The sequence below is a fragment of the Eurytemora carolleeae genome, unplaced genomic scaffold (assembly GCF_000591075.1).
Source record: "Eurytemora carolleeae unplaced genomic scaffold, Eaff_2.0 scaffold401, whole genome shotgun sequence".
NCBI lineage: Eukaryota > Metazoa > Arthropoda > Copepoda > Calanoida > Temoridae > Eurytemora > Eurytemora carolleeae.
In genome coordinates, this window is record NW_019396469.1 from 108,664 (window position 1) to 124,901 (window position 16,238).

General features: G+C 30.1%; 1 protein-coding gene across 1 annotated transcript in view; it reads left to right on the forward strand.

The window, feature by feature from the left end:
• Positions 1-7,765: 7,765 nt before the first annotated feature.
• LOC111703864 (uncharacterized) overlaps positions 7,766-16,238 on the forward strand; it is a 31,015-nt gene continuing 22,542 nt past the window's right edge. The window contains exon 1 of the mRNA XM_023475939.1: positions 7,766-8,095. The gene's annotated coding sequence lies outside the window, so the exon portion shown is untranslated. The remainder of the gene's footprint in view (positions 8,096-16,238) is intronic.

A 16,238-nucleotide genomic window follows, 5' to 3' on the forward strand; every position in this document is an offset into this window, starting at 1 on the left:
TAATAGAAATCTCCTTGTATGTCTTTTGGTTTGTGAACTGATCAATTCTGATTTTGATGCCAATCCTAAGTCACATGACCCCAAAGAAGATGTGTGTCGGTCAAAGTTAAAGATCAATATTGTTCTTTTACATTAGTTCAAAAGTAGCATGATCCAAACCAGAACAAGAATGCCGGTCTAGTCTTTATCGTACCAACACGTCTAGTGTACCCAGTGTGTGGTTGACCGAACTCGTTTTATGCAAGAAAATAATGCTACAGCTTGTTTTTCTATAAATTCTTGAAAATGCGTCAAAAAGAGGAAAATCTACGAACCATTTTATTTTTCCTGTTTCATAATGATATTAAAATTTGTCTTGTAAGTTCTTAACTAGATTCATAGAAAAGATCAAATTGAATTTTTAAAAAAAATTTAAAAATGAATCCACGATAAACTAAAGGAACTTTTTGGTATGATCACCCTAATACTTTTTAATAGTTTATGCATTTTAGATGTCTTAGTTTTTAAGATCGATTTCGCTATTTTTGACGGATTTTGAATGAGAGATAAAATTGTGACTGAAAATGGGATGTACTTCTTTGTGGTTAGTTTCACGTGCTTCACTCCCCTAAATCCGGTTTTGTGAATGTTTGACTCTGACACACTGCTAGTTTGATGATTGTATAGTTGTATATTGTGTAGTCTAGTATTGTAGAATATTGTATATTGTGTAGTCTAGTATTGTATAATATTGTATATTGTGTAGTCTAGTATTGTAGAATATTGTATATTGTGTAGTCTAGTATTGTATAATATTGTATATTGCGTAGTCTAGTATTGTATAATATTGTATATTGTGTAGTCTAGTATTGTAGAATATTGTGTAGTCTAGTATTGTAATATATTGTAAATTGTGTAGTCTAGTATTGTATAATATTGTATATTGTGTAGTCTAGTATTGTAGAATATTGTATATTGTGTAGTATAGTATTGTAGAATATTGTATATTGATTGTATAATATTGTATATTTTGTAGTCTATTATTGTATAATATTGTTTATTGTGTAGTCTAGTATTGTACTATATTGTATATTGTGTAGTCTAGTATTGTAAAGTATTGTATAATATTGTATATTGTGTAGTCTAGTATTGTATAATATTGTATATTGTGTAATCTAGTATTGTATAATATTGTATATTCTGTAGTATAGTATTGTATAATATTGTATATTTTGTAGTCTATTATTGTAGAATATTGTATATTGTGTAGTCTATTATTGTAGAATATTGTATATTGTGTAGTTTTGTATTGTATAATATTGTATATTGTGTAGTCTAGTATTGTAGAATATTGTATATTGTGTAGTCTAGTATTGTATAGTATTGTATATTGTGTAGTCTAGTATTGTATTATATTGCATATTGTGTAGTCTAGTATTGTAGAATATTGTATATTGTGTAGTCTAGTATTGTAGAATATTGTATATTGTGTAGTCTAGTATTGTATAATTTTGTATATTTTGTAGTCTAGTATTGTCTAGTATTGTATAATTGTGTATATTTTGTAGTCTAGTATTGTACTATATTGTATATTGTGTAGTCTAGTATTGTATATTTTGTAGTCTAGTTAGTATTGTATAATATTGTATATTGTGTAGTCTAGTATTGTTAATATTGTATATTGTGTAGTCTAGTATTGTATTATATTGTATATTGTGTAGTCTAGTATTGTATAATATTGTATATTGTGTAATCTAGTATTGTATTATATTGTATATTGTGTAGTCTAGTATTGTATAATATTGTATATTGTATATTGTGTAATCTAGTATTGTATAATATTGTATATTGTGTAGTCTAGTATTGTTAATATTGTATATTGTGTAGTCTAGTATTGTATAATATTGTATATTGTGTAATCTAGTATTGTATTATATTGTATGTTGTGTAGTCTAGTATTGTATAATATTGTATATGGTGTAGTCTAGTATTGTATTATATTGTATTTTGTGCAGTCTAGTATTGTATAATATTGTATATTGTATAGTCTAGCATTGTATAATACTGTATATTGTGTAGTCTAGTATTGTAGAATATTGTATATTGTGTAGTCTAGTATTGTATAATATTGTATATTGTGTAGTCTAGTATTGTAGAATATTGTATACTAGAACAAAGCTATATTGTCTTCAGCCTAGCTAATGATAAACCTCAGATTGATATGTGCAGCTTACCATACTTAGATAGATAGATAAATAGATAGTGAGAAAGTTCATTGAACAAAATCATCTTATCCTTGGGTTTCTGAAACGGAAGAAAGGTTAAAGTAAGACTCACAAAGCTATCTAAAATAAATAAATTTAACAAACGTAAAATGGTTTGCCTGTTTTGTTTTGTAATTGGCATATTCGATTGAACAACGATCATCGAAAATTAAAAACGAAACGACCAATTGAAATTAAAAAAACGATTGCTTCGGCTTTAATTTAAAAAAACGGTCTGTTTTACAACTGATCGTTTCATTTTTTACGTCTCTAAAGCAACGATCAGTTCGTAAGTGAAAACAATCCATGCTCCTAGTCATGAACAATAATTATGCATTTTATCTCTCCAGTACCAAGGAGACCCTTTACTCTGGGGGCCATTCATGTATTGGCCGACCAAGTGTTTTTGCCACTAAATTTTCCAATTTTAAAATTAATTCAAAATATGATTACGCAAAATTTAGGTTAAAATGCAAAATTACAAATGCAGAAATATGCCATAAACACAAAGCAATTTCATTGGTTTTGTTAACAGAATAATTAAATTTATTGAATATTCATTAAAATAATATCTGAACTAAACTAATAAATAATAATATGATAAAACGGTATATTCTAGGTAAGACGATGAAATCTTTTACGTTTTCAATCATACTTCCTTTCATTAAAGATCTTTAAATAATGTTTTTAATTTATTATTTTTAATCTAAATACATTTATTTCATCATATTCATTTTTTTCTTTTTAAGTTTGGAGGGCGGAAGAAATTATTTAGATACTCTCATTTCAAACATTTTTTAGAACACTATCTGTCTAGCTCATATTTTCCGAATATCTCCGTAGTGTCTTGATTGATTGGAAATTGGAAAAAATATGAAAAGAATTTGATTGCCTGCCCTAAGCACCCCGAATGCATGATTAATGCCACTGCCCTTGAAGCATTCTGATTACTTGCAACACAGAAATAATACATTGGCAAAGCAGCCATATTTTCAGTTTATCTCCTTAGCGTTTTGCGACCCTGCCAAATCTGAGGCACCAGCCAAATCCTTCGCCTAGTATTCAAATCTGTGCCAAATCTAAGGCGCAGCGGCCAAACCTGCGGTACGGTGGCCAAATCTGTGACACGGCAGCCAAATCCGTGGCACGGATGCCAAACCTGTGGCACGGCGGCCAAATCTGTGGCACGGCAGCCAAATCAGTGGCACGGCGGCTAAATCTGTGGCATGGCGGCCAAATCTGTGGCTTCCTCAATTTCTCATTATTCTTGTGAACAGGGTTAACCTAACAAAATTATCTACTCGAAAAATCTATAAATTTTGCAGAAAATCAAATCTAGAGTAGCAACGTGTTTTACCAGGAATTACAGGCAAAAAGTAAAAAATAGCTTTTGTTTAAATTGTAAGTTAGAAAAGTAAAAAAATTTAACAGCCTCAAATTAACGTTTTTTAAGTTTAAAAGACGTCAAAAACAAAAAATATTAGAAGTTTTAAAATACAAAAATCACCTAGGATTCAATCTTTTTTAAGACAAAGAAATTTTCTTATTTTATTTTAGAAATATAACTTTTTTAACCCAGCTTAACTGGTCATATTTCATTTTATTATTTAAAAAAAGTAAATCATAAAATGTTGATGGACAAAATGTATGACATTTAAAGGGACTGTAGACGTAAATGTAAAGTGACCCTACATTTCTAGAGTGACCACAGTGGACTAGGGTCAATTCGAATCCGAACCGCGCGGACCGACCCCTTTTATCGACCGTAGTGACGTACGACAAGTACCGGCCTGACCCTATCCTACGCTGGGTGTCATGGCACGGCCAGAATTTTTACAGTACCCGGTCTATCATAGGTCTATTAAACCTATCCCACTAGCTTAGTTTAGTGTGTGACGTGTTCGATTCACAACAGTACCCTGTATAATCAGCAATCAATACTGATGGAATTATCCTTAGTTTTCTAAAGAAACGAATGTAATTGTTGATTGTTAAACTAAGCTGGTTTAGATAAAAAAAATAATATTTACTTAATTTCCAGAATTTGAAGAAAATAAATTATTTCATTATATTTTTTTAAATATCGTTGGATAAAGAATATTCGGGATTTAGAGACATTCGATGATTAGCAGAAGGTTTAAAGGGTATGTTTTGTAAATCAGACATTCCCCATATTTGCATAGAGAGTTACTTGAAATTACGCTTACAGTCCCTTTAAGCTATTTATTTATTAGAAGATAAAAACTTTAAAAATAAAAAGTAATTTGAAACTTTTAATTGAAAATATAAATAAGAAAATTTAAGAACAAACGTATTTCTTAAATTAAATTAATTTGAAAGAATTTTCCAAAAACATTTTTCGGAACGCATAGAATAGGGTCGGTTGATGATTCGGACAAAAATCAGATAGCCCAACATTTTTCCAACGCATTTTTTGTTTATTAGTCCATCNAGACAAATATTTGAAATTTTGATGATTCATAAACCTTCCCTGGAGTCCCTAGATGTCCCACAAAAAATTTGGGCCCGATCGGTTCAGCCGTTTTGACGTTTATTGGATACAAACAAACAAACAAACAAACAAACAGACAAGCCAAATTTATATATAGATTAAACAGATTTATCTCTCCATTTTTAATATATTAAACAGATTTATCTCTCCATTTTTAATATATTAAACAGATTTATCTCTCCATTTTTAATATATTAAACAGATTTATCTCTCCATTTTTAATGAAAGATATTTTTTAAGTGAAACCATGCATGGGTACCCTAGGGGTAACATAGGCAAAAAAAATCAATTTTATTTATAAAGTTTTTTAAAATTAGTTTCAAATAAAAGAAAGAAGTAATTTTTTTTAGAATCACTGCTGAAAATTTACTAACGTTACCAACCTGTAATTTACTAACGTTACCACCCTGTAATTTACTAACGTTACCAACCTGTAATTGCCCCAACAAAAGGATAATAAAGTAAAATAACCACCCGCTCTGTGAAGTTGTCGTGACAAAATTCTTGCATTTTTATTTCAAAAGAAGATAAAATTGTGTTTAACTACTTTATCGGAAGATAACAAATTTACGTAATACCCCGGGGTTCCCTTCACCAGCCTTGCTACAAACATCCTGAGCACGTCATAATTTATGTGACCCTCTTTTTAAAGAGAGGCATTCTCGATTCACAACGGAACCCTTCAGACCTTTGTCTGTTAAAAAGTGTGACAGAACCAATCTCAAGGAATAATAATTGTCTTAATACATTTTTTTTAAAAGTGAATATTTACAAATTATTTTTTTCCATCTGATAATCTGAGTTCGTTTCCCTTATGTCCATTTGACAGCCCAAATTTTTATTTTGAATAATCTTTTTTGTTTGTTTATTTTCTTGTGATTTTTACAATTTTTTAAATTTTTTTTTATCGATTTGATGGTTATTATATCGTTAGAACTGACGAGGGTCAACCCAGACCGAAATATATTTTCAATAAATGTGGAACAAACATCTACTTTTTTACTCTACAGAGGTTTGGTCCATCACCATCACCGAATTTTAAAGTGTTGAAGCTATTGTCGTTTCTCTGGCTTAACAGGACTTAATTCTGATAGTTTCAAAATTTTTTCTAAAGCAAGAATTAAGCAAGTCATTGTTTTTGTAAAACTCTAAATAAAAACAAGAAAATTTTCAAAAATAAAAACATGGATATATAATTTAATCTTAATCAGGCAAAACTTTTAATGGTACTTTTGTGAATCAGAAAAGCCACTCTTTCAATATATGTTTACAGTCCCTTTAAAAGAGAGAATCCAACTTCTATTTTCTCAGATTAAGTAGCTTTTCAATTTAGTAATTTTAGAAACTTTTAAGAATATTATTTTAAAATCAGAGAAAGGTTAGAGTTTAAGATATTTTGTAAAGGTCACCTTAATTTAAACACTGAATTAAAAATATAATTAAATTCCATTTTTCAATATTTTCTAAATTTCCAAAAATCTATCTTTAACCTTTCTAATTTAATCATAATTCAATCATAATTTTGTCATTTAATCATTTAATTGAAAATTCTTTCAAATTTTAATTTTCAAGCATTATTGGAAATAAAAAAGAATGTTTTTAAAATCCCCAATTTTTTTCTAAATTTATACAGTTTAACCCATAACTTCGGATACATTAAAATTTTTTGTAAAATGTCGTCTTAACCTACCCATATTGGAATGTTGCAACTATATATTTTTTATTTGAATAATTATATGGATCTCTTTGAACTGTTCCGTAAATTTTATGACTATTTATTTTTTATTTTAAAATTACTGAGATTTAGATACAATAGTATATTAATTCTTTCGATTTCTCCGAAGTTCTTGGTTAAACTGAAGTCGAATTTAATGATTTATAATTTAATGCATAGATATTAATTGGAACTTAACACAATAACTTCTAAAGTTGGGTTGCAATTGGGTTGCAAAGATTTTGGAAATAGGAAAACAGAGTTTGTTGCAAAAACTCAAATCCTTTGAATCAATCATTTACGAAAATTAAACGCAAATCCTTTGTATCCCTCATTTACGGAAATTAAACGCAAATCCTTTGTATCAATCATTTACAGAAATTAAACGCAAATCCTTTGAATCAATCATTTATGGAAATTAAACTCAAATCCTTTGCATCAATCATTTACGAAAATTAAACGCAAATCCTTTGTATCCCTCATTTACGGAAATTACACGCAAATCCTTTGTATCAATCATTTACAGAAATTAAACGCAAATCCTTTGTATTAATCATTTACGGAAATGAAACGCAAATCCTTTGTATCCCTCATTTACGGAAATGAAACCCAAATCCTTTGTATTCCTCATTTACGGAAATGAAACGCAAATCCTTTGTATCCCTCATTTACGGAAATTAAACCCAAATCCTTTGTATCAATCTTTTACGGAAATCAGACTTTATTTTTTTCAAGCAAAATAGTTTGAAGGGGGAAATGGCATTTTTTATTACTTAATATCTTTAAAACTTTAACAATTCTATTTTGAATTTATTTAAATGATAATGAAATATTACATTTTGCAGAAATTTGCCATACACACAAAGCATATCTATCTCATCATCCAATTAGAGATGAATCTTTAAATCAGCGCTAAACAGCTATTGGAAATATGTACTTCTAATGAAACTAAACTGTAAGCTAAGATTGCAAGTAGTCCGGCCTGTAAGCATGGCAGCTTATTAGCTCTTTGGTATATAGCTATAGGTCGGACGAACAGTGGGGTGGATAATAAACCGCCTCATGTATCACTTTAGTTTCAGTAGAAGTAAATATTTCCATTTACTGACATCGCCGATTGAAGGATTCATAACTCTAATTGGATAATGAGATAGATAGAAAGGTAGATGATACCGCCATACTATTTCTNATGGGATGGATGGGATGGATGGGATGGATGGGATGGATGGGATGGATGGGATGGATCCATGAAACCTCGAAGTATTGTATCAGTTGAACCACGGTTACTGGAAACTTAGCTCCGAGGAGACCGGTGTACGTGTATTCTCCGTTTCCTCCGCCAACTAATTTGAACCTTATCCAAATTCCAAACTCCGAACTCAACCAAAACTGTGATTTCTTTATCAACCCAATACAACGTTTCAATTATCAGCATACAGAGTGTAACAATCCTTTTTCTCTGATATATTTCTGTTAAATCTTGTATTTAACTAAAATTATAAAGTATTCATCATAAAACAGTGGACCGGAAAAACCACATATCAGCTTTATATATGTGTGTTGATGCTGTTATAAAGCAAATAGCTTGACCGGTAGCTTGAAAATCAGCGATATAGAGTGAAATAGGTCAGTTCTTAATTGTTGTGTTTTTGGCTCATTGGAGTATCTGAAATCGAGTCTGACAATTTTACGGAAGTGTTTGCAAGTTACCAGAAGCTTCCGTTAACGAACGGAGAAAATTTTTTGTTTATTGGTAAAACACGAGCAAAAGGAACTATTATTTAAAAAGTGTCTTTTATATTGATTCTGAAAGATACCAAATAGTTATGACAAACGTTAGAGATTTTACTGAATCACTTTTCTTTTTAACGCGCCCAGTAAAAATAAGTATAAGAAGTAAATTCTGTTTAAGAACAAATTAAAAAGTTTCATTAATTAATTAATCTAATTTACCCTTTTAAAGAATATTAATTCACACTCCCAAAATATTTGATGTATTACTTTTTTTTCATTCAATCTGAAAATATACATGGAAACCAACCCAATATAAATCATCAACTCGTTTACCGTTTTTATTTTCTCATTTATTTAATATAATTCTTCTCTGTTGATTCAATATATCATTTGTTTTCATATATTGCTACTCCTATTTCTTGATCTTATTTTAACAACTCAATTCTGTTTCAAGTTTGCTATTTTAGCCGCATCTTATATATTCATTTTCTCCTTTTGTTTTTTTTTTCTTTTCCATCCCTTATTTATATCTCTTCTTTATTTTAGATCGTGATTTTTTTCATCTCTTAATTTTTTGAATTTTGCGTTTAAGCGTGGATTAAAAAATGTTCGGGCAGCATAAGAGATTTTAAAAATGTGGTGTTGTATGAATCTACTGACGGAGATATTTGGACAATTAAAATTGTAATTGATAAATTGACCACTGAACCATTTTCTTAAAATCTTTGTAAATTAAGCAACAAAATATGAGCAGACTTTATTTCTATATTCCCAAGACTAAGAGTTTCCTTACTATTATGTAAGTTAATTTGTTTACACAAATGCCTCGTGGATCAAACGAAATATAAATTAAAGTCGTCTTTAAGTATGCATGTTTTTCGGGACACCCTGTAGAGTTTGGTATTCCTAATATCCTGTATCAAGTTTGAAGTTACCAGTCTTGAAAACATGAAGAATATATATAAACCTTATTCAAAAATAATTTCTACTTCCATAACAAAATATTTATTTTCTTACTTATTGATTTTATTGTTGACATTTTATTGATTTTAGTATAATTCATAAAAGATTCTTGTAAAACATCTTAATAAAGAAAAATCAACCCGTGGAAACGAGAAGTAGCGTTTATTTTTAAGTTTCAAATATACTTTCTGATTTTAGATTGCATTTCCTCCTGATGTTTAATAAAACAATTTCTAGAATTCAGTCGAATGTTTTCCAGTATTGTATAATATTGTAGTCGAATGTTTTCCTTATATACAGACAATGTCATTATGTCGGAACCATTAATTTCTTTGGAAAACACTCACTAGCAACTTTTTTTATGACTAATAAACTTGAAGGGAGTGTTCGCGAAAAATGAAATGGGGTATAGACTTAATGCGATAAAAAAGCGCTTTTGATCCCTACTAATCTTACTTCTATCTGTTGCGTCTATAAGGAGAAAATTGTTAAAGACGTCTCATACCGAATAACTTAGCGCCCATTCAAATTGAGAAAATTGCAACATATACGACTTAGACCGTAAAAAATCAATTTAATTTCAAACAAATCATTCAGATATTACAACCTATAATCATCGATTATCTTTCGCCACATTTGTATATAGTTTATATCTTATAATATTTTATTTTTTTGAAAACGTTTTAACGGATTTCGAAAAATGTGAGAGGTGCGCGGCATTCTTAGAAAGTTGCGCAAGCGACAAGAGAAATAATCAAATTCAAAACAAATTAATTAAAAAATATCATAAACTAAACTAAAGTTACGATCTGCTCTGAACCAACTAGATATGAAAAAAAACAGCCGCTCTCAAAGAATTAAGCACTTCTTTGCTTCAAATTAAATGTTTCCAATGCCGATATCTAGTTTAGCGCTGTGTCCAACAAGAGTTGCGACCTTTGGATTGAGTTTTTATTACAAACACCATAAAGTTGGACCTCGCTGGAAAGCGATTGTGAAGTTAAAACAACCTTTGTTACTACCCAAATTGTCTAATGCCTATATCTTTGGCAACCTAATGGTGTAAACCTTTGGTACTTCAAGCTTAAATTATTTGATCGAGCAATATTCATATTTTGAAATATATAAGGTCTACGACATTGTGATGCAAAGATATAGGAATTAGAAAATCAGAGTTTGTGGCTATGACAGTATTCCTTTAGGATTGAAAAGATGGGAGAAGTGATGATGATTATAAAATGAGGACTGGGGAGCTGGGGATTATAAAATGAGGACTGGGGAGCTGGGGATTATAAAATGAGGACTGGGGAGCTGGGGATTATAAAATGAGGACTGGGGAGCTGGGGATTAATTTTAGGATTTCACATGATTACTGCTTGTCTGTTTTCCAAATGGAATTAGTTTCCTGTTTTGAAATTAATGCAATATTGCAGAATATTTAAACTCAAGTTCGTTCTAGTTAAAACTTTATCATTTGTTATTTATCCAATTTCTAAATAAAAAAATAATTTTGCGCATTTTTGCCTTTTTCCTCAAAGAATATGGAAGGCAATTTCACATTTTTACAAAGTACCAATGACGGAGTAAAAAGAAATTCAAGGTCAAATCATCTAATAAGTTTTTCTTAAAAAAACCTCTTTATATAAGCTACAGATAACATTTTGTTCGGAATTGTGAACACAATGTTAGATACATCTCTAAACTATTTGTAATTCGTATTTTCGGACAAATGTTAGTAATTTCTATCTAAATGTTAGTTATTTCCAAAAGAAATTTAGTAATTTCTAACAAAATGTGTGTAATTTCGCCCAAAGTGTCAGTTATTTGGAATTTATTTCGTAATTTCATAAAAAATGTAATTATTTATTAATTGCTTTTTGGTGAATGTAACAACATAAACTAAATGTCGATATGTTTCTTCTCATTCACGTGTGTAAAAATATGTTTAGAATTAGTATACAACTATATTTTCTTTCCCTTTATTCATAATTTAGACAATTTATAACATAGTTTATATACGTACATTCAATGATCTTAAGTGATAGCTAGTGGTAGCATGATGTGGGATGGACGCCGACTGGACGGTGATATTGGGACGCATTTATTTAAAAAAAATATAAATTTCTCTTTGTCTGTTTCTATGTCCGATCATAACTCATGAACTCCTTCACCGATTCGCCTCAAATTATGATTGGGAGAACCACGCGGGAATGTTCTTAGCTTGGTTATAAAATTCTAAGTTGAGTGAGTTGACATTTACAGGGAATAATCCTGACAAAGCTGGGTTCCCGATCTAGTATGATAATAGAAACGGAAAAAAACGTAAAGCTGTGTAAACGCTAAAGAAAGTACGATGAATAAATAATAATACAAAACTTGTATCTTTCATGCATATGATAAATTAACAGGAGGAGAAGAGACAGGAAAACATCGAATTGAGTAACAAACAGATAATACAGGCTAAGGGGTGGGGGTATCCAAGAAGGGGAGACGTACAAGAACGACTGAGGGGGAAACAAGAGAAGAGGGGGGGCGGGGTAGAATAGCTGCTTAGTCTATGTTGGAAATTAGATTATGGGATTATACAAAATATTATTAATACAAAATAAAAGCTTAAAAACCATGTATAATAGTTACAAACAAAGAAACCTAGAACCTAATTATAGAAAATTCTAAAAACCGCCATTTTCGACAAATTTTCTAATAAATTAGGCTGTTTTTCCTGATTTTTCCAATGAAAAGAATGCTAGGACAGACGTGAGACTATATTGAAGTAAAAAAGTTGTCTAAGGCTGTCTTAAAAAGTTAGAAGCTTATATCATAGATCTAAACCATCATGCAACCTTGAACAGTCAGATTCATTTAAAGGCACTGTAGACACAATTTCTACAGAATAACTAAATACAGAGTGGCATGTCCGATTCACAATATTTCCCTTAAAACTTTGTCCTTTTAAGAAGTTTTTCAGGTTTTAAAATTTATTTAAAAAAATTTATTACCCATTTCGATATATTTGAAAATATTTAGTTTTCGGTCCCATCAATATTTATCAATATTTTTCCACTACTAAAATATTAGGTCTTTTTCATTTATCAAATTGTACAAAAACGCGAATATTGTTTATTGTTACATAGCTAAATATATGCAAAAGGCACATTTCAGATTCTCCCATGATCAGATTTAGATTTGATTAAATGTTCCTACTGGGTGTCTACTAGTTTCTACAAAATCATCCCATCTATACTTGTGGTAAATGTCTAATAATAGGAAAAAACATTTTTTTCTTTGCTTCTCATTTGAAAAGCCTTAAAGATATATGCTGATCGAAATGGCAATTTCCAAGATAATTTACAAACATTTTGAAAGTACTAGCACTAACGCTGATCATGGGAGAAGCTGAAATGTGCTTTTTGCAAATATTTCTTTATGCGCGCATAAAGCTATATAACCTACAAATCAACCCAATTTTTGGCTTTTGCATTTATTTTTCTTGGATGCACATGTTAAATTAAGTTCTCCATGTACAAACATACAATGATCAGATTTTCTATACTATTTGTTAATTCCGAAAAACCTGATGTTTGATTGGTGTTTCTTAAATGGCTATCCGCTCTCCATTTTCTTAAATTTTGATTAATTTTTATTGCAAAGATATACAAATATTTAGGCGCCTATTGGACTCTAAGCTTGATTCCAAAGACGACAAACCCTCTTGAACATGCCCTCTTTTAATGGAAGGTTATTTGAAATTACGACGACATATCTTTATATTTTTTATATATATTCGCAGTAGCTGGCCATCCGGCTGGACATTTTGTCTGACATTTTTTTAGGGAACCCATGAGTACTTTGGGATTAACATAGGCTAAAAAAATTATGGAAATATTTAAAAATCCACGGACAACGCCGGGCACTTCTGCTTTTAATAACAAGTGCAGGTAAATGGGGGAAATAACTATGACTGTGAAAAATAAATGTGAATAACCCCTCTGCGAAAATCTTTTAAAAAGCTATAAATAAAGTCAAAAAAAGTGAAAAAGTAAAAGATAAATTTCAAGAAAATATTTAACTTAGAAAATCTTTCATGTTGTTTTTCCTTTTTTTATTCTCTAAACAAAGAAAGAATTCCCGAAGGGTTGGATGAATCTAAATAAAAATAAAACAATTAGGAAGCAAAGCTCAGAACAGTTTTTACTACGATAAAAATATTAAGTATAGTTTTAGATTTCATTTTTTAAAGGGAGTGACCGGCAATGTATGGTAGTTGAACTGAGATTGCAGTATATATTGTGGGTGGAGACTTTTTTTAGGATTCATTTGAATTTGAGACCTATCAGACGTTTTCACGTTGCATATTTGTTTATCAAGAGCGCAAATTCAATCTTTAAAATCCTCATAGATTGTTCATTTTTGAGGGATGATTTTGAGAATCGGTTTTATTTAAATTATTCAATAACGACGACGAAAAATATTTCAAAAATTCTACATGAAACTGATTAATTGTTTAAGAACAGGTTGAGAAAATAAAAATCAACTCTTATCATTGAAAATAAGAAATCTGATTTAGTTATTGGTTTCTGTAATGTCTCAATGTTCAAAAGCATTTACAGTAAATTTCCTGGAATTAAAAAAAGACGACATTTGAAGAATTTGAAGAAATCAACGGATAAATTTATATAAAAAAAGAAATCTATATAATGATAAAAAAAGAAGCAATTGATTCTAACATTGATTTATTGACAAATTTCTAATGAGAAAAATGCTCCTAAACATATCTAATTAGTCACTGTAAAAATTTTGTTACGTTTTTCTTCGTCGTTTTTGAATTATTTTTATAAAACCGATTCTTAAAATAATTCCTCCAAAATGGAAATCAATGAGCTCATTTTAAATATTGAATTTGAACTCTTGCTGAACAAATATGCATCGTAAACACGTCTTACTGGGCTCAAATGAATCCTAAAAAAATTCTCAAAATACTACAATCTCAGTTCAACTACCATACATTGCCGGTCACTCCCTTTAAACATATTTTTTTTAATGTATGCAACTAATCTTCCAGGGCGACCGTGCGCCCTTTTTCAAGTAACAATTTGATCTGTCAGCAGTTGCCTTTCAAGCTGGCAAAATTGTTCACCTTTAACTATCCATAAACTTTCGCCGGTGTCACTTGAGTAAGAATTGTCACAAAAATGTGTGCCCGACTTTTAAGCCGTTTTGACATTTAGTGGATACAAACAAACAGACAGCAGATAGATGTAAAAAAATGTTGTCAATCATTGCCCTATTTTTCTAAATACAGTGAGAATCGGAATATTGTTGAAAGGACGATATATTTGATGCTGTTTTAAAGCAAATAGTTTTACCAGTATTTTGATAAACCAATTATAAAAACAATAAGGTCGTGTACACTGCACAATACCTTGGTTCCATGAACATATTGGACTAACGTAACAGTCGTCTTCACATACCATAGTGTTATTGGTCTCAATGCATATATTTGTTTTGGATTATAAATTGTCTAAGCTGTAAAACATAAAATAATCAAGTAACATTTAAAATTTTTTTAGATTTCATAAGGTTTGTTTCCAAGTTAATCCGATGAAAAAATTAATTGGTTTTGATATTGTCATGCAATTCAAAAACTTTTCTTTTTTCTTGTAATTTTCCTCGTTCGTTATTTCTTCATAATTTCTGTTCAGTCTTATTGCAATTTATTTAAACCAGCAATACCTAGAAAATAATAAGTTTTCAGAAAGAAAACCAGTAATAACTCATTTTTTCAGATAGAGACTAAAGTTTTTTTTATACCTTCAAAATTGACGGGTAAATTAAGAAAGAAACTGATAACTCGTCGCAAACTCAAATTTTATAATTTTAATATATGTTCAGCCTAATTTCATAAACCTTTGATAACTAAATAGTTTATGTTTGAAATATCAGAAGTTTACACCATCAGGTTGCAAATTTATAAGAATTAGAAAATTAGTGTTTGTGGGCAGTGCTACTACAGTTCATTTGTCCAGATTTCAATTTGTTCAATAAAAGACCATCAAATAACGATTATCGATACCATTTATCAACTATCTTTTCCACATATGCCGTAATTAAGACTTTTGATATTTCAAACTTAAAATTCTGCTGTTTATAACGTTTAAAATGTATGCCTTCAGGTTGTAAAGATATAGGGACTAGAAAATTATTGTAAAAATAGTTTGGTCCAGTATAAATCTATATATATTTATATTTTGATTGAGGAACTAATTTTGATTGAGGAACTCGGGAGGACCACGGGAATGTTCTTAGCTTGGTTTTGAGATTCTAAAATGAGTAATTTACACCATCGCGGGTAAACGGCGGGATTAACAATGAGTACCCTTGGGAACGCTGGGTTCCCGAGCTAATATATATACATTGTATTGTACGTTGTAAAAATATAACTATTTTGTGTTGAATAATCACGTATCAAGTTTCTGAAGTAAATTTTGAGTAATGGTTCATCCTACTTTCATCAAATGCATATTTTTAAAAATAATCTTTAAACTATGGTAGAGAAAACAGTCTAATAGTGGGGATTTACCGAAAGGGGCGCAAAGCGTAATTTCTCTTAAAACGAGCCTGTAGTGATAAATCGTATATTCACAAGTAGATTTACTGCATGATTAACTCTTTCCCGATTGGGCAACTTTTGTATACTATAAATTGTGGGGGGGAGGGAGGGGGGGTTCCAATCTCCCCCTCCCCTTAAATTTTAGTTAGTTTTAGAGTTGAAATAGGGGAGTATGATGCATGTCCCTTGTCCAATGTCCAAAAAGTATGTCAGAAATAAATTTTAAAATATTTTTTTTTTAACTTTTGACAAAAATTAACACTTTTGCATTCTTCAAATATATTCATTTTAGATCTACAGCTTAACTCATAAAACATTTTTTGGAACACCGATCATACGTTTGACCATCCTGCGAGGCTGTGTCCTACCCTATGCATAACATTTTTTTTTGCATTTGTTCACAACTTTGAAGTTGATAAAGTGAAGAGTTTGAGCGTTCTAGTGAAAACCGTTATTTTAACC